The 22314-nt window shown below is 38.1% G+C and overlaps 1 protein-coding gene across 3 annotated transcripts in view; it reads right to left on the bottom strand.

The window, feature by feature from the left end:
- LOC132796257 (sex peptide receptor) overlaps positions 1-22314 on the bottom strand; it is an 82641-nt gene that overhangs the window by 20337 nt on the left and 39990 nt on the right. For all 3 annotated transcript variants that reach the window (XM_060807355.1, XM_060807356.1, XM_060807354.1), the window contains exon 2: positions 20603-20643. The gene's annotated coding sequence lies outside the window, so the exon portion shown is untranslated. The remainder of the gene's footprint in view (positions 1-20602; positions 20644-22314) is intronic.

Here is a 22314-nt window from a genome sequence, read left to right as displayed (position 1 = left end):
ATTCATGATGTGAGAGTTTTGTGCGTTGGCAAATATAAGAAATATGAACAGCTCTTTTTGCAGCGTATCTCCTCAGTCGGGCTGGCCATCCTCTTTTGACAGTTACGCCCAGTTTTCGCCCAGTTTGATGCGCTTGTTTTGATTCCGTGGTTGAAAAACAAGCGACAACCGAAACTAGATCAACTAGAACGAGGACAATCACGAGTGGAGCGTAAAACAACAGCAGCTTCAGGCTCTCAAGAGTGTGAGATGTCCACGACCAGCAAATACCCTGTAAAAATAAGGAAGTGTAGCAGCTAACGAGCTGATATCTAGAGAAAGCGATGTATAATTGCAAGTTGAGCCTGTTATTGATTTTATAATTTGCATGCCGTGGCATAATTACAGGGTATCAGAGGCCAGAGTCAGAGAGAGGGCGGCACAAGTTAATTGCTCTTTTGGCAGCAGCAAAACAACGCTGATTTCAGAGTACATTTAAGAGAGACTTGGGGAAGAGACAGCGGAGAGTATTAAGGCACGAATCGAGGCTCATGGGCAGCAGGGAAAAGAGGAGAGCAGAAGAACGGGACAACAGGGTAACAGAGCTGTCTGGCAAGTTGCGAGCCACGGCCGTTGAATGGCTTAAGTACGCGTTAGACTTCATTTTTTTTTTCTTCATTTTGGACATTGTAAAAGTCCTTACCAAAAATTTGAATGTCTCGCGCTTTTTGTGGTCCAATGAATAAATTTCACAGCCAGCGGCCAGAAACGAGTGTGTGTGTGTGTGAGAGTGAGTGTGTGTGTAAGCCTCAGACTTAAGATAGAGAGAGAGAGAGAGAGAGAGAGAGAGAGAGAGAAACAGACTATCGAGGTTGCCGTACATCAGGCAGAGCACATAATTAATTCCCTAAATAATAAATGAAAATGAAGAAAATTTACTCGGCCCGCTTGGGGAAATGACTGTGGCTCATTTTCTCAGCAAAGTATCTAGGAGTGCGGGGTGGGAGGATGGCTTAACGTAGGGGTAGTTTCCGCAAAAGTTGCAGAATAAAGAGGAAAAAAAAAAGAATTGCATTTAATGCGAGCGAGCGAAAGGGAAAGAGAGACAATGATGAACAAATTTCACGCCAAGTTGCAGACTTAATCATTTGTAATCGTTTAATGCTCGCCTGCCACAGAGAAGAGTAACCAAAGAGTCCATTGCATGAAGTTGGAAGTTACAAGTTAGACAACTGAACCACGCCCACTTTGAATAAGCCCGAAATTCCCCTCGGCCTGGAATTGCGGATCACAGTTAGGCATACGAAATGAGCTTTTCTGGGACATCCGAAAGAAACTTCGCAGACATGTCGAATTAGTAGTTCACATACGCAGCGACATGCCACGCCTCTTGCAGTGAGTCCGACAGAGATGGGGATGGAGTGTGTGTGAGAGAGAGAGAGAGAGGTAGTAAAGATTGAAGTGTAAACAGAGACAGAGTTTGGGCCGCTTAAAGCGTTTAGTGTTTTTAGTGTAATCGCAATGGCAAACTTTTTCGATTTGGGAATTAAAATAAAACAGCAAGAGCAACAACAAAATCGGGCAATGCTTTCCCTTCTCTGCGCTTTTCACGTCCCGATTTTCCACGAAAAAAGTTTTGCGCCACGCATCGCTGACGCTTTTTCGCTTTCACTTTAATGGGCAAATCCAAAGCGTATCCTCCGACTTCGACCCACATCCTGACTTCCCTTTCTCTCCCTCTCCCTCTTGCTCTTCCACTCTCTCTTTCCCCTTCAGCGACCTCCGTCAGATAAGTGATAAGCCGCCATACAAATTGCTGTTGCCAGACGCCCAAGTTCGCTGCACGCTAAAAACACAAAACACAGCAACACAAAAAAAAACATGGCCTACTCTTAGGCGCACTCGCGTGTTACGGCTTAATAAAAGGATTGACCTCCTCCTCCTCCTCCTAATTCTCCTCCTCGTCTTCCGTCCCTCATTTAGTAATTTGTGGCACAAATATGCTGCAATACCGATAAGTGGATATATGCTAATGGCTAAACGCGCTCCTCTAGCGTTTAATTGCTAAATACGGTCAGGGCAAAAGGTTTATGCACTCTTCAACTTTTCAGCTCAACCTGCACTTTCTTATATAAATCATACGCATATCAAGTTTGAAATCTATAGTTTGTGGGCTACCTGCTACCCATTTTTAATAAAAGTACAACAGTGCGGTATATTAATATACTGAAAACATACCTAAATAAACCAAGACTAATAATTGGTATATCGATATACTACTACATTCAAAATACATTATAGAGTACAAAGTATATCAGATGGTCAAGAAATTATAGTGATCTGTCTCTTACATAGTATATTTGATGGAGGCACAACTTAATAATTCTCTTCAGCCGTAAGGATAGCGGGTATAAAAAGCACGATTTGATTTGAAATCAGTAAATAGCGCTGTTTTTCTGCTTGCTTGTGCATCATTTAACACTCGCCAGCAGCTGGGGAGCTAAATGGTCGCTTTCAACAGCAAGTGCAAGTGCAACTGCAACATTTAAGTAGCTGCAGTGTCATGCCACGCATTAGCAATTCAATTGAAATGCCAAGTCAAGGAAAGTCAGCAACAGCAGCAGCAGCAGCAGCGGCTGAAAGGTGGCAAAATAAATACAATAAAGGAAAAGCTGGGAAAAGCGCCGGAAATAAAGTCCAAAATGTTCATTCAACCTGAAGGACAACACCAGAGTTCAACGAACTGAAAGCGGGACAGGTGTGTTAGCAATTTAAGAGAGAGATAGCTAGCAAAAGAGTGAGAGAGAGAGAGAGAGAGAAATAGAGAGACGGAGTATGTGTGTCTACGTGTCATTGCAATGCAGTTTGTTAGTTTGAATGGGTCGCAATTTACATAGCAAAGCTGACACGCTGAGGCCAAGTTAAGCAGTTAACTGTAACAGTTAGTGCAGCAAAATATGCAAATGGCGGACGATTGTCAAGCAGACAGACAGACGGACAGACAGACGGACAGACAGACAGAGGGACGGACAGTTCCCACAGCTAGACAGTTTGTCGCAGGCGCCTCTTAATATTTAATGTGGCGTCGCATTAAATTCAGTCCAGCCGCAAAATGAAATTATAAATTGAGAGAAAAAGGGTGGCATTTCCTCTCCCTCCCAAAAAGGGGGGAGGAAGTAAGTGGATTACAGAGCGGGAGGAATTTAAGTGCGCGTGTGTGTGTGTGTGTGTGTGTGTGTGTGTGTGCGGTTAAACGCAATTTGCTAGATTTATAAATCTATTTAGCTAGACAGCAAAAATAAAATGCGGCTGTCGAAGCGATGCGAGTGAAGCTAAGCTCAGCTGAGCTGAGGCAGATGTGGCAAGCAGCGCATGTAGATGGAAGACACGAGATATGCCACAGGAATTATCAGAGTTGCCATGCTTAACAAATGACTGTGGTAAATTTTGTGCGACAACAATAGAAAATTGAAAATTTAATGTATAATGCGAATATTTTGAAAAATTTGAATTTGTTCTGTGCATTAAACTTATTACAAATATTTTAACAGTTATAGAATTTAATTATAGTTGAAAATTGTTCTTTAAATTTATTATTTACAGTTTAATAGTCTTATAAATTATTACACAAAAAAATGAAAATAAAGTATGTAATTGAAAATTATACTATAAAATTATAATTCACATTTTAATAGTTTTTTTTTTATTTAAATATGGTTAAATGTTAATGCATTAAAATTAACTGTATCAGCAAAGAAATTTAATAAACTCAGGTAATATAATTTAAATAAATTATTTAAAAAAATAAATAAATAAAAAGAAATTACTGACACGTTTTTATGTATGAATGCAATTGTGTATAAATTAATTAAAAAAATTGTATTGATTATTAAAAAAACATTTAGCATTTGATTGTTTTTTTTCAAGTACTTCGCAATTAAAGTCTTAAATTTATGTTTTCGTTGAAATGAAAATAAAGAATTATAGTATGTGTTTAAAGCAAACATTGTTGCTGATATTAGCAAAGTTTATGTGTGCTTCACAAGCAACATTATTGGCACAATATTGCATTTATTTTAAGTGCTTTATTTCAGTTCTCGAACAACTCTTTTTGGCCAACAAAAAAATTGTCTTGGCAAAGGGAATGCCAATTTCGGTGTTTGAAAGCATTTCATTTTGCGCTCTATCGCCGGTTCTTTATGTAACAAGACATTGGCATGCTGTCTGCTATAATATACACTATATATACATTGTGTGTGTGTATGTGTGTGTGTGTCACCATTACAACAGCTCGCTGGCGGCACGTGCTGGCTGTGCTGTCAAATAAGAAGCAGCAGAGATCCAACGGCAAAACCAAAGGCAAACGCAAACGCAAACGCGTCGTTAACATATGTTGTAGTCGAGTTTTCCAAAACCAACTTGTATGCATATACTATATATCTTCCTCTGTACTGCACGTGTGTGTGTGTGTGTGTGTGTGTGTGTGAAGGAGAGTGTGTGTGTGGCTGCTTTTTCTATAACAATTTGCCAAATGTTTGGAGAAAATATACGAGTTTTTCATACCTACACAGACACACAGAACACAAGCAGAAGCAACAGCAGCAACAGCCAAGATGAACAGTGTAGCTAGCCAAGCGGGGACTGAAAAACTGCAGGGTTCGCAAGGAGAGAGGAGCGCAGTCGAGACGCTTGTCTCGATTCAAAAGTGACTAAAGTGTTGGGCCCATGAGAAACACACACACAACGCTCACACACATACAATAGACAAAAACAAAAAAAAATATATATACATATATATATAAAATAAAAAAGCAAAAAAAAAAAAAAAAAAACGAGAAAAAACAAGTCGATAGGTGTGGCATGCCAGACAATCTTATACCCTAGTTTTCAAAATTGTTATGCCTAGCGAAAAACTGCGCTCTAAAGTATGCAACGAATATTTTTAATCTTTGTGTGAGCAGAGTAAATAATCGAATTCTATTATTTTCTGATGAGAGTCACTGCATTAGTTTTGTAAAATAGTGTACTATATGTATATTTATATTTGTTATTATATTGTTATATATATATATTGTTTGGGCGACCCTAAAGCTAATTTATAATGTGATACTATATTCTTTTGTTTATACGAAATCTCCACTCCATGTAAATCAAAGAACCTTAAAAGCTAAATAAAACAAAAAATGATTCGAGATTATATCATCGAAAATATCCTACTGAATTTGTATTAAAGAATATGCCCCGTCCAAGCTATATAGCACCATAATACAGCAAAATTACTCGCAGTAAAATGTGCGCAAGAGTTGAACAAATTTAAACAGCCCAACAACACATGGCTCACAAAGACACACAGATACGCACACGCTAACACACACACACAAAGATAGGTGTACTTATGTTTGGGGCAAGAAATATATGTTGAAAAACAATTTCATTTGCGGCGCGTCTTGCAACAATTTGTGGCGAGGATTTTGGCAAATTTTGTGGCTGAAAAATCTGCACTTGAAGAGTTAACAAATTGCCTGGGCGCATTCACACTGAGATCAAGAGCGAGAGCGAGAGCACAAGCGAGAGTAATGGAGATCAATATATCAAATGAAATAAATAAAAGGCAAAGCTCGAATCGCTTTAAGTTTGCAGTTTGTGTGAGCTTATTAGCTCCGTAAAGTTGCGAGCCACGCTTATCTGGGCCGAGGCCGAAAAACAAAACTGCTAACAAGCATCCGCAAACTTTTGCTCAGCCACTCAACTTTAACTTTGCTCTGCCCCCACACACGCATAACTCTGAAAACCTCTAACACAGTCATATGTATCCGCATCTTTTGGTTAGATATGTAGTTGGCCAGAAGCCCAAAAAAAAACCCAAAAAAAAAAAAAAGTGGAAACATGTCTGCTAGTCGAGAAGCAGTTTTTCCGACAGTCGTGTAAAATGCAGCTGGCATGGTGCTGACATTGTGCAGCTCATCTCATATCATGTTAGTGCCAAAAACACATTTCATTTCATTGTTGGCCACAAAATGGGGGACGTGCCAAGGTAGTTGCTTGCAACACGTGCAAAAATCTTGCCTCAAAAAAGGGGGAAGAGGAGAGAATGCAGTTTGCCAGCCAAGTTGGCTAGACAATGTTTAATGTGCTGTAAACTCGACTCGGCTGCCAAAATCGAAATAGTTTTGCGAGCATTGTCTGCATTTTCCGAGTGCTTGGCTTTCATTTTCATTGTTGTCTTCACCTCTTTGACTTAGCGCAAAAATTCAATAGAATTGTGATTAAGATCGAGAAAACGAGCAGTCTCTAATTGATATTGATAAATACCTTTTGGCATTCCGCACAATTGCAAAACATTTCTCAAATACCATTTTTTTGTTTTGGCATTCCAATTAAAGTATTTATGCCACCTGCAGCATGTCGCCTTTTTTTTGTTTTTGTTTTTTTCAGTTTATTTTTTTTTACGGCCAATCGGTTTTACTGCGTCATTAGCTCGGCAAATTTAATAACAAATAGTGTCCATCAGCCAGATGTCAGCAGAACAATAACAAAAGTGATATAAACAGGCTGAAACATATCTCTGTAAATATCTAATGTGACAAGCTACTGATATGAACAGCTGTCTGCTCTTGACTGTCGTCTATGTCTGCTGATATTTATGGCCCACTGCGATGATGTGTTGTGGCACATGCGATAGCAGCACAACAAGTGAAAGTTAAACTCAACACACAAAGAAAATAACATATTTATTAAATATATTGTATAAAAGTTCAAGTTGTGGTTTTGCATTCTTGAAAATAAAAGAGCAAGTCTTTTGCTTATTGAGTAACTTAATACAATATGAAAATATTTATTAAATTGTTGCTTTGCATTCTTTAAATTGAATGTCCAAGTCTCTGGCATTGCATTCGAAATTGTTGCAACATTGTAGTTAAGTAGTCTTCTTCTGCCCCAAAGTTCTACTTAGTGAAATTGACTGTCAGCTCAATAAACTGCCAAATTTATGTGGCAAATGAATTTCACTTGGTTTATTTTCCCAACTCTTACAGCCATTCACAGCGCACTTCAAATCATAACATATTTAATATGAATCCAGCAGTTGGGAAAAGTCGTTCATAGTCATAGAGTGAAACATGTGCAAATCAATAATAAATGAGCAAAACTATCAATTTACATAAAAAGCACTTGTAGTTCGAGTTCTATTTTTTTGCTTGCTTCACCGATATTGAAACAAATTGAAACAATTACTCAACCACAAAACCCACAACGCTCACTCAGCCATGAGTTGTTGTTTTACTAGTTTTTTTTTGCGTTTGCGTTTGGGTTTTTACGGTTTGGGTTACCCGTTTTTATTTTTATACTTTTTTTGATCGTTGCATGTCCTTCGAACAATTTTACTCTAAATATTTAACATATTTTAAACAAAACTGCAAATTGAAAAGTTCAACACGAAGCAGAGAAACTTTAATAATAAATGCAGAGGATGGACCCGGGCATTGGAATAGAGAATTGAAAATTGACCGTCCAAGGGGGGGGGGTGAAGGGGCAGGGTTAAGGAAAACTAGTTGTTTTTATGGGAGTAGGAGAAAGCTATGAACCATAAACTGACCACAGCACAAATTTTCGTAATGATGAAATATATCAAATTTCCAAAAACTCTACGCAAAGAACAAAAGTGGCCCCAGGAAACGGAGAAGAAGGAGAAAGTGGAGGTGGATGGGGATGGGGAGGGAGGAAGTGGGGAGTAAAAAGCAGTAAGAGGAGTCGGACGGAAGTCAGTTTCTTTTTGAAAGTTGTTTAACAAGAAAAGTTGCGTTTTTTTCTCCTATCTCTTCGCTTGCCATTAAAGTAGGAATTAAATTCAATTGGTTTCAATTTCCTGACTGTGGATTTTGTAACATTGCTTAAAACTAACATTGGACATTGCACAATTACCCGCGGTTTGCCGTCCTCAAGTTTGTCAACTACAAACACAAGTATTTGCACAGAGGGCAGTTTCATTTGCCCGCTAGTGATGGAAGTGTGAGAGTAAGTAAAGTTTAAGCGAAAGCACGAGAGACTCGAAATCTCGCTTTACTTTGTGAAGCAAGTGTGCTTAAAATATGAAACATTTTGAAAGCTAAATTTAGATATGCAAATTTGAAAATAATTATGTTATTTGTGAGACAAAATAGTAATATATTCACTTAGTGCTTAGGCAATTTAAAGCTACAAATAATATAAATATGATTTCTGCTTTCATTAGTCAAACAATTTCTTTCTAAATGTGTATTATTCTTTTGATAAAATATTAAATTTATAAAGAAATTATATTGCCAACGACTGAAGATACAAACAATTAATTATTATACTTGAAATACACAAATAAAACCAATACTATTCTGCTTTCATTAGTAGAACAATTTCTCTTTAAATTCATATTTTTCTTTACAATACAATTGGAAACTACATAATGAAATCACTCCGCATACGATTGAAAGATACAAATAAATTAATTATTTGACTTGAAATATACAAAATATCTCAAATAATACTATTAGTTCGTTTAAATATATTGGATACTTAGACAACAACAATAAACAATAAAAAAGAGAGTTACTTTATACTTAAAACTACAAAAAAATAAAATTGCATTCTATTCGTGAATAAATATTATAAATTAAAAAAAAGGAAAGACTTTTCTTAAAGTTAAAAATATTTTTAATAATTTATTACTTATTGCTTTAATGTTTAAAAACTTGCATAAACAAAATAAGAGAATTACATTATCTCAAAGATATAAATAAATCTAATTCCATTTTCCTCGTTGATAAATATTCAAAATTAAATAAGAAAATAGTATTCCTAAAACTTTGGCTTCAACACAACTGCAAATTAAATTCTTCTTGCGTTTATAAAAATTCCAAATTTATAAGGATAAAATATCTTTCTAATAATTTACACTTATTGTTTTCGTCGATTTAGCGCTACCATAAACTAAGCAAGCGAGTAACATTGCACATGGGTTAAAGATAAAAATAAATCGGATTGTTTACTTTTGCGCTTTGGCATCGATTTGTTTGCTACACAGCGAAAAGAAATATGCAAAAATTAATCGGACTAAGGGAACACCTTCAATATGATTTAGTTTAAGCAGCGTATCTATGTGGCCATAAATAACTGCAAAAGCATTTAAAAAGAAAACAAAATATAATTTGTGAGTGGCGAAAACATGCACGTATCTATAACATGGGCAACCGATGGGTGTGTGTGTGTGTGTGGGTGTGTTACGGTGTGTATGTGTGTGGTCCATCTCCAATTTGGAAAAACGTTGCCTTGATTGGGGGGGACAAATTCCGTCATTGTTTATTGTGTTGATTGCGTGGATAAATACTCGTTGAGCAAGTTGAGGGTTTTTTTGTTGTCCCCCGCATTGTTTTTTTGGGGTTTTTCATTTCGCTTTCAAGCTTGTTTTATTTTCGCAAATAGCGGAGTGGCGGAGGGGGAAGGAAAAAGAGTCGATTTTAGTGCTGTCGCTTTGTGGTATTTCTTTTGACTTTTGTCTAATTGAATTGAAAGTGCAGCTGGCTTGCGTCAATGGGCAACCCGAAGCCAAGAACAGCCATCATATGTATTATCTTCAAATACGCAATGCGTTTCAAATTTTGTTCGCAATTGCGAAGGGATCGGCAGAGTGAAAGAGATAGAGAGCGAGAGAGAGCAATGGATAAACTACGTGCCGGGGATAAACAACATCAAAATACATACAATTTATACGATGGGTTGGCAAAGATAAACGATAAACGATAGTAAATACTTGCTTGCTTATAAATAGAAATTCGCTCGACGACAATCAAAGGGGAGGAGGGAGAGAGTGAGATAGAGAGTGAGAGATCAGCTGGTGGCCATTGAAGGCGCTAAGCGATTTACGATCTTGTCAATGAAATATGCGCTGGCGAAAGTACATAATTGAATTTAATTAGTTTATGCTTCGTGCGCCAGCTTCCAATTAGTCTTTCTTCTCAGACGCCTCCCCCCGTCCCCGTCCCCGTTTTTCTTAGCTCTCTTCTCCCCCCTTTACAGCAGCGACCAACTTTTGATTGACATTGTGTAAGAGACAAGGAGATCTGGCAACTGGCAGCGCCTCTGGTTAAATTTTTTTTTTTTTGCGACCTGCATTGTGTTTTGTCGTTTTGGCCACAGACAATAGCTTAAAGTTTTATGACAATTGTATTTAATTATGCGCCATCTTCAGTCAGCGGCAGCAGCCTCATCATGTTAGCTGCTCTAATCCCAGCAGGAAAATGAGAGAGAGAGAGAGAGAGAGAGACGACAAGGAGAAGCTCCTTTGTGGCCAGCCATAAGCACTTCCCTCAATTATGCACATTTGACAGGATTTCTCCACTGCTCCTAATGGACTCGAAATTGTTTTGTGCGAAATTATGAAAACAAAAAACGAAAATGAAAATGTAAAAAACCCCCAAAAGAATATTAAAAACCAAAAACAATTATAATGAAAACTTGAAGAATTTATCCATCAAAAATCATCAAAAAAAAAAAATATATATATATACATATATTAAAACGGAAATTAAGAAAAGCAAACAAAAGCATGAAAAGAACTGTTTTGCCACACTTGTGGGGGGAGCCATATTAAATGGTTCCCATGACAAGTGAACAAGTGAACAAATGAATGAATGGAATATATGGAATATAGTTTGAAAATGGAAATGGAAAGAAGAACTGCAATAGAATTGAGAGAGCTGTGACCAGAGACTGTGTCAAGGGTGCTCTCTAATTAAGCCGAATGTAAACATGAAAAAGATGTTAAGATGTCAGTCGAGCAATGAACTAAACACCAAGACGAGACGAAAAGATGATTCGCGTTTGATTCGGGTAGACACTGAGCTCCTGTCAATATGGAGATGGATGCAGAGCGAGTCCCACTTGAATGATGTTTATGGCGCGTTCATAAATACCTGGGCAAGAAGAAAAGCGCCGAGGCAAATGGTAATGGAAATGAAAATGAAAACGCAGAGCGCAAAGCGCCAAACGAAAACGAAAATAATAATAATAATAATAATAATCCAAAAACAGTTCAGCAGACACATCAAGCAAAAGGCACGGCCCAAAAAGCTGAAGGCACGTCAATGCCATGAGGATGCCAATGATGTCGACGGATGTCGAAGCTGATGTTTCTGTTTCTGCTGCTATTTCTGGTTGTCGTTTCTTTGAGAGAGAATGAATGAATGGGACGGAGGTGGAGGTGGAGGCTACTACGCGAATGGTCCGTTGGGGGCATCGCTTGCTTATTGCGTATGAAATCACTTAAGTCTCGGTAAACAGCTCCCAGTAGCAACATAAATATGAACTTGAAACAGCGCCAGTTCGAGTCGAGTCGAGTTGAGTCGAGTCGACCTAATAATAATAAGCCTTGGCTATGCGGTCTTTTTAGGCCAGGCTTTCATAATGGAGTCGAGATGCTGGCTGGAGTTGGCAATGGGAAATGGCAGATGGAGCAAACCAGATACGACTCTAGATGAATGGCACATGGTAATGGGCTATCGAGGCGGGTAGGCGAGGAGAGGGAAGGGGAGTCATCTGCATTTATTTATAGAGGTGTCAGCTGTGGGTCGCTCACAAAAATAGCAAACAAGTGGCCAGTCGCCAGCTGCCAGTTGCCACTTGCCAGTTGCCCAACAGTCGCCTGTTGTCTGTTGTCTGTTGACAATTGCCAGTTAGTCGCCAGCTGGACGACAATAGACGCCACCGCAGGGAGCCAGATAACAACAATTTTCCCAACTTCGGGGCAGACTCGTTACATTGACTGCCACCAACAAACAACAACAAACAGAAACTTTTCTAAACAAGGCCTTGACGCATGCAGATGCATTAAAGAGTTAAGCTAACGAAATTGATTATTTCAGTGACATAAAATAGTCTCAGTGCTATTTTATGTTTATTCGAAACAAGCCAAATAGATACAGCCCTTTATGACATGTAATCCAACTAAAGTAAAGTTAAAGAGCCATTTTCAACATTTAATTCAATTACTAAAAGACTTTGCTCAAAATTTCAACTTTTACTATTTTAATTCTGTGTTCAAATTGGGTATGAAAAATAAGTTGCAGGCTAAGCAAACTCATAACTCTTATAAGTTTTCTCAAGGGTTTAGAGCAATATGCACAGCATGACAAATTTGCTGGACAAGCAAATTTATACAAGTATAAAGCACACACACACCCACACATGTATACCTATGTGAGGTGTACAACTTTTGTGAAGCTCAGCTGCCTGACCACGCCCACTTATCCAGCCCGACTTCGTTACTATCTCGGTCCGCCGCCTACCCAAGCACATTCGCGTGCATTTGGCAAACATAAACTAAAATTTTTGGCAAGACAATTTTTCACTCGATCGTTTCTTAAGCAATTATCTGCAATACGGTGACATGATGCACAACTGTTGAGTAACTGTTGATCAAAAGTACACTAAGCAAGCTCAAACATTTTTGTGTAGCTCTCGCGCTTGACCACGCCCACTTAGCACCTCCACCTTCTCCAATATCTCGGTCCGCCGCCTAGTCAAACACATTTTCAAGCCTTTGGTTCACCTTAAGACAAATTTTTGGCAATGCCATTTTTAGTCTTTAATCAGCAGTAGCTAATTTTGTCAACGAGTTGCAATTATGCAAAACTGTTGGGTAACTGTTGATTAATTGCATAGCTAAGCAAGCTTAACAATTTTTTCTAAGCTCTACTGCTTGACCACGCCTATTTAATAGGTCCGCCTTCACAATTATCTCCGTCCGCCGTCTAGTTAAACACACTCTCAGCATTTGGCATGCTTACGACTAAATTTTTGCCATTGACTTTCTCAGTCACATATGTAATTAAATCAACTACTTGCAACAACTAGCTACGTTATTACATCGCAATGTCTTTCATTTCTCGACAACTATTAGTAAAAGTCGCAACTGTTTAGCAACTGTTGATCAAAGACATCTTAAGTGCTACCTAAGCAATCCTAATAAAGCTCTCCTGCCTAACCACGCCCACGAAGCACGTTCGCCTTCACAATTATCTCCGTCCGCCGTCTAGTTAAATACATTTTCAAGCCTTTGGTTAACCTTAAGTCAAATTTTTGGCAATGACTTTTTCAGTCACATACTCAAATCAACTATAAGCTGCTTCTCTGCCTATGTAAGGTAAGTGTTTGGTATACTGCTGCACAACTGTTTAATAATAATCACAACAGTTGTGTAGCAGTTGATTGGAATCTCGTGCATTACTTCTTAAGCAATCTTAGTGAAGCTCGCTTCCCTGACCACGTCCATGTGGCACCTTCGCCTACCCTTTTATCTTGGTCCGCCGCCTAATCCAAGGCATACACAACATCTGACATTAATAATCCAAAATTTTTGACAATGACTTTTTCAACTACACACTTCAATTAACTACTAGCTACCAACTTTTGATCATCTGTTGATCTAAGATACTTTAAGTAAGCTGGTCAAACTTTTAAAGCTCGCTTAGTCAAGCACATTCTCATGAATTTGACACGCATACACTTAAATATTTGGCATTCGTTTTTTTACAGTTTTACACGCATCAATGGCCAGTTGATTTCCAGATAATTATTTGGGAATGTCTTGTTGTTAATGTTTGCATATGAAAATCTTATTTGCGGGTGAAACTGCATTTTGATACTTATTTATTTTTGCTGTCAATTTGCTTTGAATTTATTTTATAAATTGAAAAAGTTTCAAATCTACTATTGGTATACGTAACATACATTACGTATACGCATTTATCTTATGAACAATAGATAACAAAGAATGGGTCAATTATATATAAATGGCTTACTTCAGCTAAAGTATTTATTTATTTATAATTAATATAAATGAAATATATGTATATTTAATGTATTATATAGTGTAATAATATAAACATAAAGAAGTGCAATTAAGGTGCCGCAAGAGAAATTCGCGTAGATCGCCAGGCGATTTGTCTAATTATGCGCAAAGCAGTGAAATAAATTAATAGAATTCTAGTGAAAGGCGATAAATTGAAATCTGTGCCATAAATCTTGTTCCAGTGAATTCACTCTTCTTTTTTTCGCTTGAATTTTGTTGCCATGATTTACTAAAAGCAGCAGCAACAGCAACAGCAGATCATTAGTCAATCATTTTGACTGCTGATCTATCGAGATAGCCACATCGATTATGCGTCATGCATTTGTCTAGGCGTTGTCTGTTCATAATGAGCTAATTGTATGCCACTCATAGACTGCCACGCCCGCCCGCCCCGCCGCATGGACCTTGGCATTTGATGGAGAAAACCTAATGAGCAGCCAGGCCCTTGATGCTGATGCTGATGATGATGATGATTCCCTTCGATCTGCCCCCGAAATCAATCGAAGTAAATCAATTGTGGCATTTGGCAGCAATGTCGCATTTCTCCTCTAGCTCCTCCCGCTCTCCGTTGTCATGTCTCCTGAGGTCGTCGAACGTTTTCGGCGAGGCAACAACTCGACTGCGTGTGTGCGTATTTCTGCTAATCGTAACGAATTCTGTTGACTGATGCGCATATATATACATATAGTATATACAACAAGGATTCCACTTCATTGAAGCGTCGCTCAGTGTTGCCACACTGTCGCCAAGTGGGCATAATTACATGTTTCACTCTCTCACTCTCCCTCTCTGGGTCTATGAACCGTTAATTTCCATTGAAATACCATGTGCCCTGCCCTCCTTCATGCCTTACTTCAACACTTGTTATTGCTGTGCGTGTTGCATTTAAACAAGCGCAGCCTTTGCCTTTGACTTCAGACTTGAGGAACTTAAAGTGGCCAAGCGAGTTCAATAGATTTGCATGTGGTAATGGCAAAAGTGCGAGTGCAGCAAAAAACAAGTAAAGTAAGCAAAACTTTTACATACTCGACTTACGAAATACCCAGTTAAATAAAAGAGACTCTTTGATTTATTAGATCAGCGTTACGTTTTTCTTTTGTACTTTCCAGTCGACTAAATTATTTATGTTTGTTGTAAATATGGCTAAAATTGGCATAACAAACGTGACCGTATTTTTATATAAAATAACCTTCAATTTGTTGTAAGGTCACACTTGATCTTAACTCTTTTTTTTTTTGTCTGAACGTTGGGTGTAGTTAAATGCGCAGCTCATAACGAAAACATAAGTTCATTATAAATATTTAAAACTATATCGATGTTGACAAGCAAATAATATTTGTTAGAGGCTATTTTGCTGACTGTCACGCCCTGCACACTCGTTGTTATGGCTGCTGCTGCTGCTGCGTCGCGCTGACTGTTGTTGACAGCCTCTCAACGTCGGACGCACACACAAAAGCCACACAAACTTGGCACCCATTAAATTGAGTTTTATATAGAGACGACTGGCAGACCGGGTAACGGTTATTGAATTAAATGTCTGTCTCATTCCCACTCTCAAGCTGTCTCTGTCTGTCTGTCTGTCTGTCTGTTCCTCTTTGCCTTTGCCTGCTTTGGCTGTTAGTTACTCTACAGCAATTAAATAAGTATTTGACTATTTTTCAATGTACTTGCAATGCTATTTGTAAGCAACTCTTATGCAATCACTGCAGTGTCTCCTCGCATGTCCTTTAAGCATGTCCACATCCGTTTTCACTTGGTCTTTTTTTCTTCTTTGCCAAAAGTTCGTTGACCAACCGAGGCAAGGACATGGCTATTTTTGGTTCAACATTCGATGGCATTTTCGTCTCGAGAGCAATTTAATTAACCGCTTAAAAGCAGCGCAAAACATGCTGATATCATGGCAGCAAGCAGAAAGCAAGAGCTGGACTCATCAGCAATGTGTCTGCGTTTGCATCGCAATTAATTCGACCAACTTCGCTTCAATTGACAGTTCAATGGCATTCGATTACATTTATCTAAACTCAGAGGTGTTCTCACACACTTAATGATGATTGAAATAGGATTGGGATTGCGATGGGTGCAAGAGTTCATTGATCATTCGTTTTTAATGTGGCCTTTAATCAAATCGTTAAACAATTTTACTAGCCATTTCAAACGCATGAGAATGATTGACTTAATTTCAGCATTAAATAATTGCCATTGCCATAGGCATTCTAATTCTCATTTTTCCAACAATTCCAGCCATTAACACACGCTGTGAGATTCTACTTGGGTAATAAACAAATGTTTTTTGTTTTCACACGTCTCGTTTTTTTTTTTTTTTCCTATTTTGCCATATAACATATATGTATATCAAAGAAGAGCAGCAGCAAAATATTACGCATACGCAACGTGTGGCGTAGTAAATGGCTAAAAAAAATACTCCAAATGCGATTTGTAGTATATTAAAAAGCACTAAAGCCACCAGTTGGTATAAATAAATTTATTGACGATTATAGTATACGATGCTTGCTATGAGCAGATTTCGCTTGAGGAATCTCCAACAGCAAAACAACAACAACAGAAACAACAACAACAACAACAACAACAACAACGACTGCTCCTATGAGATTTTCATTGGGGACCGCTTTTTAAAGGGTCTGCTGGACTTTAGTGGATAACATTTTTGCCATACTCTTACTGCTGGGGCATAACAGCTAATTCGATTGGGAAATTACGGGTGAAGTTGTTGTGGTGAAACATGAAAAGTTGTGCTACAAATTTAATTATGCTATAACTATATTATTATTGGGCAGCTGCAAGTGAAAGCTGAACTGCATTAATAACATTATTTTAAAGTTTATTCTATGTTTAAGTATTACTTAGAAAATGAAAAGCAAATTGTAATATTATTATTATTAATTGCTTAAGCTATATAAGTAATAACTTTCATCAAGAAGATTATAAGTAATTAATAATTTTATTAGCAATTTAAATTTATTACATTTTAAGCTTAGTAATATTGTTCTCAGCAAATATTTCTTAAACCTAAAAAACAATAAATTATTATAATTATTATGTTATTGCAATACTAGGGCGACTAAGTTCTTCAGGCTATCTATGAAATTCATTAGTTTGTTTTGTAGTAGTTTGTTTTTGGCGAAAAGTATAAAATGATGACTCTAAGAATGGATTTTTCAATGTCCCAAGTGAAGTATGGATAGCAACTCTTGATGTAAAATTATTTGTTGATTACTATAAATTTCTCATTATTTTCTATTATATTGGAGATTATAAAAATATTGCAAAGTTTTAAGCAACATTTTTCTTTTAGCTCAGAATCATTTCATAGAGTTTTATTAGGATTAATTCACATTGTTGTATTAACTATAGAATCAACTGTTGTAAGGATATACGCTGGTCTGTCATACATAACGCCGTTTAATATTATTGTTGCTGTTTCTACTTAAGAGTTGCTGCGGTTGAAGCCAAAGCGACCAATTTTCATATGCAAGCTGTACACTAAAGATAGCAAGCGAGCAAACGAGCAGCCCCTTCCACTCCCCGCACCACCCGCTGGCCAGGGGGGGAGTGAGGGGTAAGGGTGTGAAATTGTTTGGCAAAACAGCGGGGTACGAGTCGCGCTGTGGGACAGAGTGGGACCGAGGGAGAGGGGAAAGAGAAAGGAGTGCTGACATAGCTGAGGGCAAAAAACAATAACGCAATATTGCACGAGGCTGGACAGGCATTGTCATCTTTTGATGGTTCCCCAGTTGCTGCGACTGTGTGTGTGTGTGCGGATGTGTGTGTGCGGATGTGTGTGTGTGTATGTTTAGTGAGATTTGGCTTAATTAAATTCCGGCATAAAAGGATTCCTTGGTTAGCTGTGCGTGTGTGCGCCTTTTTATGCCTTTTGACAAAAGTCTTAACGGCTTATTTGTTGCGACATACACAAACGGAGACTACAAATACACATACAGGCATACACACACACACATATCAGTACACACACAAAGCGGCACAGAGGCCTTTGATAGCGCGCATAGATTTTAATTACAACTATAAATCATAGCGAAGCTCGCCAAAACCCCTTCGACTCGCTATAATAACACACACACACACGCACACACACATATTGTAGACACATATGTGTGTGCAAGTGTGTGTGGGAGTGTAATCTGGCAACATTATGGAACAGCAAAAACCATTAAAGAACTTAAAAACATACGTAAAATATTCACATTTTCCAATGCTGATTACGCTCGCTCTTTTTCAGTCTCATTGTTTTTGGCCATTGTGTTTGCCCATTTGTGAGCCACGTAATCAGTTGGCCAACGTGGCCGACCAAACAGTTTATATAGTCGAATGTGGCGCGCATAAAAGTTGCCGTTGCATTACCCAACACAAAAGTTATAAACCGTCGAGTCGAGTCGAGTCGGAAAAACGGAATTTGCACTTGCAACGAAGCGAAGCGAAGCCAAGGCAAGAAAAGCAAGCAGCAGACTGCACCACCATAGAAACCACTGATTTGAGGGCAGATTTTATGTTGGCTCACTGCTTGGCTCACAGCTTAATGCTCAGTTCAGGGTTCAGTTCGGTGCGTTGTCTGCTCGCATTGTGGTCGAAACTATGATAATTGTGCCACCAGAAGGAGGAGGACGAGGAGGAGGCAAAGCCACACACAAATTGGGAGTGCAACATAATTTATGGCAAATAAACTAATCATAAAACATTCTTGCTTGCTGACTTTAAAAATTCGAGAATAAATTCTTATTGAAAATAGCAAATAAATCAATGGAATAAACTGTTGAAAGTGAAAGCGAAATAAATGCAATATATCTTTAAATTTAACTATGCTCTCCGATAACATTGTTACATCTTTTTTTTATAGAGTAGCGCATCTGCTGTAATCTTTCAGTTTATCTGGCATCAGACTACGCAGCTCAATTTTATTCGCAGCTCTTAAATTTTGATGCTGTTTTTTGTCCCCTCCTCTCTCCCGCATTGTGTTTAACTTTAACGAGTGAATTTAGATTTTATAGCTTTTCGCTTCTTTTTGTCGGCAGTTAAGATTCCATTTGGCAAAACTCAGTGTCTCATCAGAATAACTCGCTCAACTTGATGTGCTGGCCATCAGTCATGAAAACTTTATAATTATCATTTATGCTGTGTCACCTCAAAGAATTGACTTGCCAACTTTTTCATTCCCTCGCGAGTCGTTGAAGAACTTACTCAAAGACTCGAGAATATTACCCCAAACTGAAAGGTAAAAGTATTTTGTGTAGTTGCTGCTTACTTAGTTAATTACTGACTTAATTAGTTAGTTAGTTTTTAAGGCTGCCAAAATCTCATCCAGACTCTTGGCGCGTGTGCCACATAAACTTGTTGTTCGACGACTCTTATTGTCAACCAGCGTCCATTGTTGTCGCTCAGTTGTTCTTGTTGTTGTTGCTCTTTATTATTTGTGATTTCAGCATTTGCCACTTGTTTGTTAAGCATTTTAAAATCGAAAAGCAGCGCTCGTCAACGCAGTCAACGGAGTCAGGGGCAACAGCAAAAGAAAGGTCATGCCGTTCATTGTCCAGCGTTGTCATTGTTGTTGCTGATGTTGTTGATGTTGTTGCTACTGCTGCCACACCCTCAGATGTTGTTGCTCTGGCCAGCCTCCTTTCAAAAATAAACGCCCACATCTGTCGCTGGTTGTGAGAGACAAGCCAAGTGGCATTCAAAATGCCAATCAAGATACGAGCACACAATTTACGATTGGCCAGCAACAGCAGCCAGAGCAACAGCAACAGCAACAGCAACAGTCACAGTCACAACAACAGCAGCGACAACAACAACGACAACAAAAATCAACAAACAACAACTTTGAGTGCAGCTTAAGATTGTTAATTTTGTGCCTTCGTTTTGCTTTCTAATAAGTATTTTGTCGCCCCAGCTACGCCACACACTGCTGCAATTGAATGTGCAAATACCCTGCAGATACCACGTAGAAACAGGGAATGCAAATAAACTGCTTAAATTAGGTGTAATCTATGTTCAAGCTATGCAACTTTTAGCTTTAGTTTAATAGCATCTAGCACAAACTAAAGTAACAAAACTAATACTATTGTTTTACTATACTCTAAAAATCAAAAAGATCAGAGCGAGAAGCTATTAGTTAAAGATAATTACAATAGTATGCAATTATAATAGCAGTAGCTGGTACCATCTGTTGCTTAGAGTTTCAAAGCACTTTTGCTTCAAAAACAGTAAGAACAACTTAAACTGCCAAAACCGTTTAAAATACAACAACTATTCACTTACAAAATAGTTTGTGATAATTATGTTATAACAGCAGGCAATCTGCGCGTAGACTGGCGCCATCTATTGCTCGTTGCTTTGCCAGGGTATCTCGTTAGTTAGAAGCAAAGGCTTTGTTTGCCGTTTGTCATATTTTATTTAACTGAATTTCTTATCCAAAGAACGCAACCCAATATTGACATGCTCACAAGTGCTGGTAGGGTAATGAATATTACATTGAAATGGCAGCAAATTTTGCGTTTTACGACCCAACTTTTAGCACACGGAGCACAGCACACAAAAAGGATGTGCAGACACTCGAGGACACTCGGCTCACAGCTCTCCAGTTGAGGAGATTTTTGATGTAAATTTAACTTTTAACAATGTACAACTGAATTGGCCATAATTCAATTTAGATTCGAACCAAGAGACCTCGAGGCAATTAAATCAAACTTTTTGAGTTTGTTTTGCGTCACTCACATTCACTCACTGTGCTCCAGCGTCCTTGGCCCCAGCAGATTCTGCAAAAGACAAAACAAAACAAAACACGAGCAAATTAGTAATTTTCAATGTTGTTTCTGTGCTTATTGCACATTTTTGTGACACTGCTTTTGCACCTAATCAAGCATGCGTTTTCTCTTCTTTTTTTTACTACCAATTTAGTCGTTCGTTTATCGCGCATTCGCCCGGTTGGCCAGTTGGCCATGTCGCTGATGTCTGCTGCTGGCTGATAAGACGGGCAACATTTATTCAAATCGAATACACACACACGCACATAATTCAACTTTGACCCAAAGGGTCAGCTGCTAAACATTTAATTTGTGCTCTTTACAAAGATGTTTTTTTTCGTTGTTCGTTTTCCTTTTTTTGCATAATTTTGTCACTTGCAGGCGACGCGAGATGACGATGAGTAATGTCCTGCGCACCAAATGCGAAGGAGCAGCAGGAGAAGGGCTACCGATTTGTAATTTGTTTTGGGGGCCGTCGAAAAATGTTGGGCGCAAATAAATTGCCAAAGCCGCGGCTCAGTTTCAGCGCTCTCTCGCTCGCTCACACGACTCATTAAATTTTAAGTAAGGTCAACAGTTTTGCAGTTGTTTTTTTTTGTTATTTTTTTGGGGGAGACAACTGCGCAATCCCGTTTTGACGCTGTGTTGCTAATTGCTAGAAGCTTTGGCCTGTTATTTCAGGGGCAATAAATATGCGCGACCCTTGCGCCTTGAATTGAGGGTCAATGCGAGAACATTTGGGCAAACATGCAACAAACAAAAAAGCATCCAACAAGCAGAGCAATGCACTGGGAGTCGTTGCTATGACTTGTCGCTTGTCATGTTGCTTGTCACATGCGACGACATTAAGTGATAGCAGCAGCAACAACAGCAACAGCTGCTAGTTATGGTAAATCTTTGTCTTTGACTGAGAGCAAAGCCTAAACTTGCCCAACTAATACAAAATTGATGAGACTATGGCTATTAATCGCAGACTAATTGCTTTCAAATTAATTAAACATACACTGATTTGTATTTTCTAACTTAACGTGACAGCATTTAATTAGCTTGTGTGCTTCATTAGTAATTCAGTAATTTAATCATGAATTAGATTTCGTAGATTTAGTTATTAAAATAATAAATCTTATTTTAAATTTTCTTTTAATTATTTATAAAAATGTTTAAAGAAAATATTGTAAGTCATATTGAAGTAACAGCTTTATTTCTAATCTAAATTTATTCAGCAATTCATCAAGTATAAAAAATTATACGTTTTCAATTCATAATTATCGCTAATAATTAATAATCTTCGATATTGATTATAAACGTGATTCTCAGACACTTATTCAAAATTCAGCAATTCATCAAGTATTAAAAGTGCAATCGATTAGTAATTAGCATACTCCGCTTATCGATAACTTTGTAAGTTAATAAATAAATTTGCTGGCATATTATGTGGCTTTTGGGAGAGACTCTGTTAATCTGATCTGAGTTTGTTGCGGCTTTCGCAGCTGTTCTCAACAGCTCTTGTGGCTCGTTCCCAATGGGCTGCTCGTTTTTATACCCGCTATATTTTTATGTAGGGAGGCATTTCGGTCCCAATAAAATTATTTTGTGTGGGAAAAATCAATCTGGTGTATTTTGCACTTATTGTATATTTTGAATGCACTACTTTATTAATATACCAAATATAGCATTTGGTAG

This window comes from Drosophila nasuta, chromosome X (genome assembly GCF_023558535.2).
Source record: "Drosophila nasuta strain 15112-1781.00 chromosome X, ASM2355853v1, whole genome shotgun sequence".
Lineage (NCBI taxonomy): Eukaryota > Metazoa > Arthropoda > Insecta > Diptera > Drosophilidae > Drosophila > Drosophila nasuta.
This window is presented reverse-complemented; position numbering and strand designations above follow the sequence as displayed.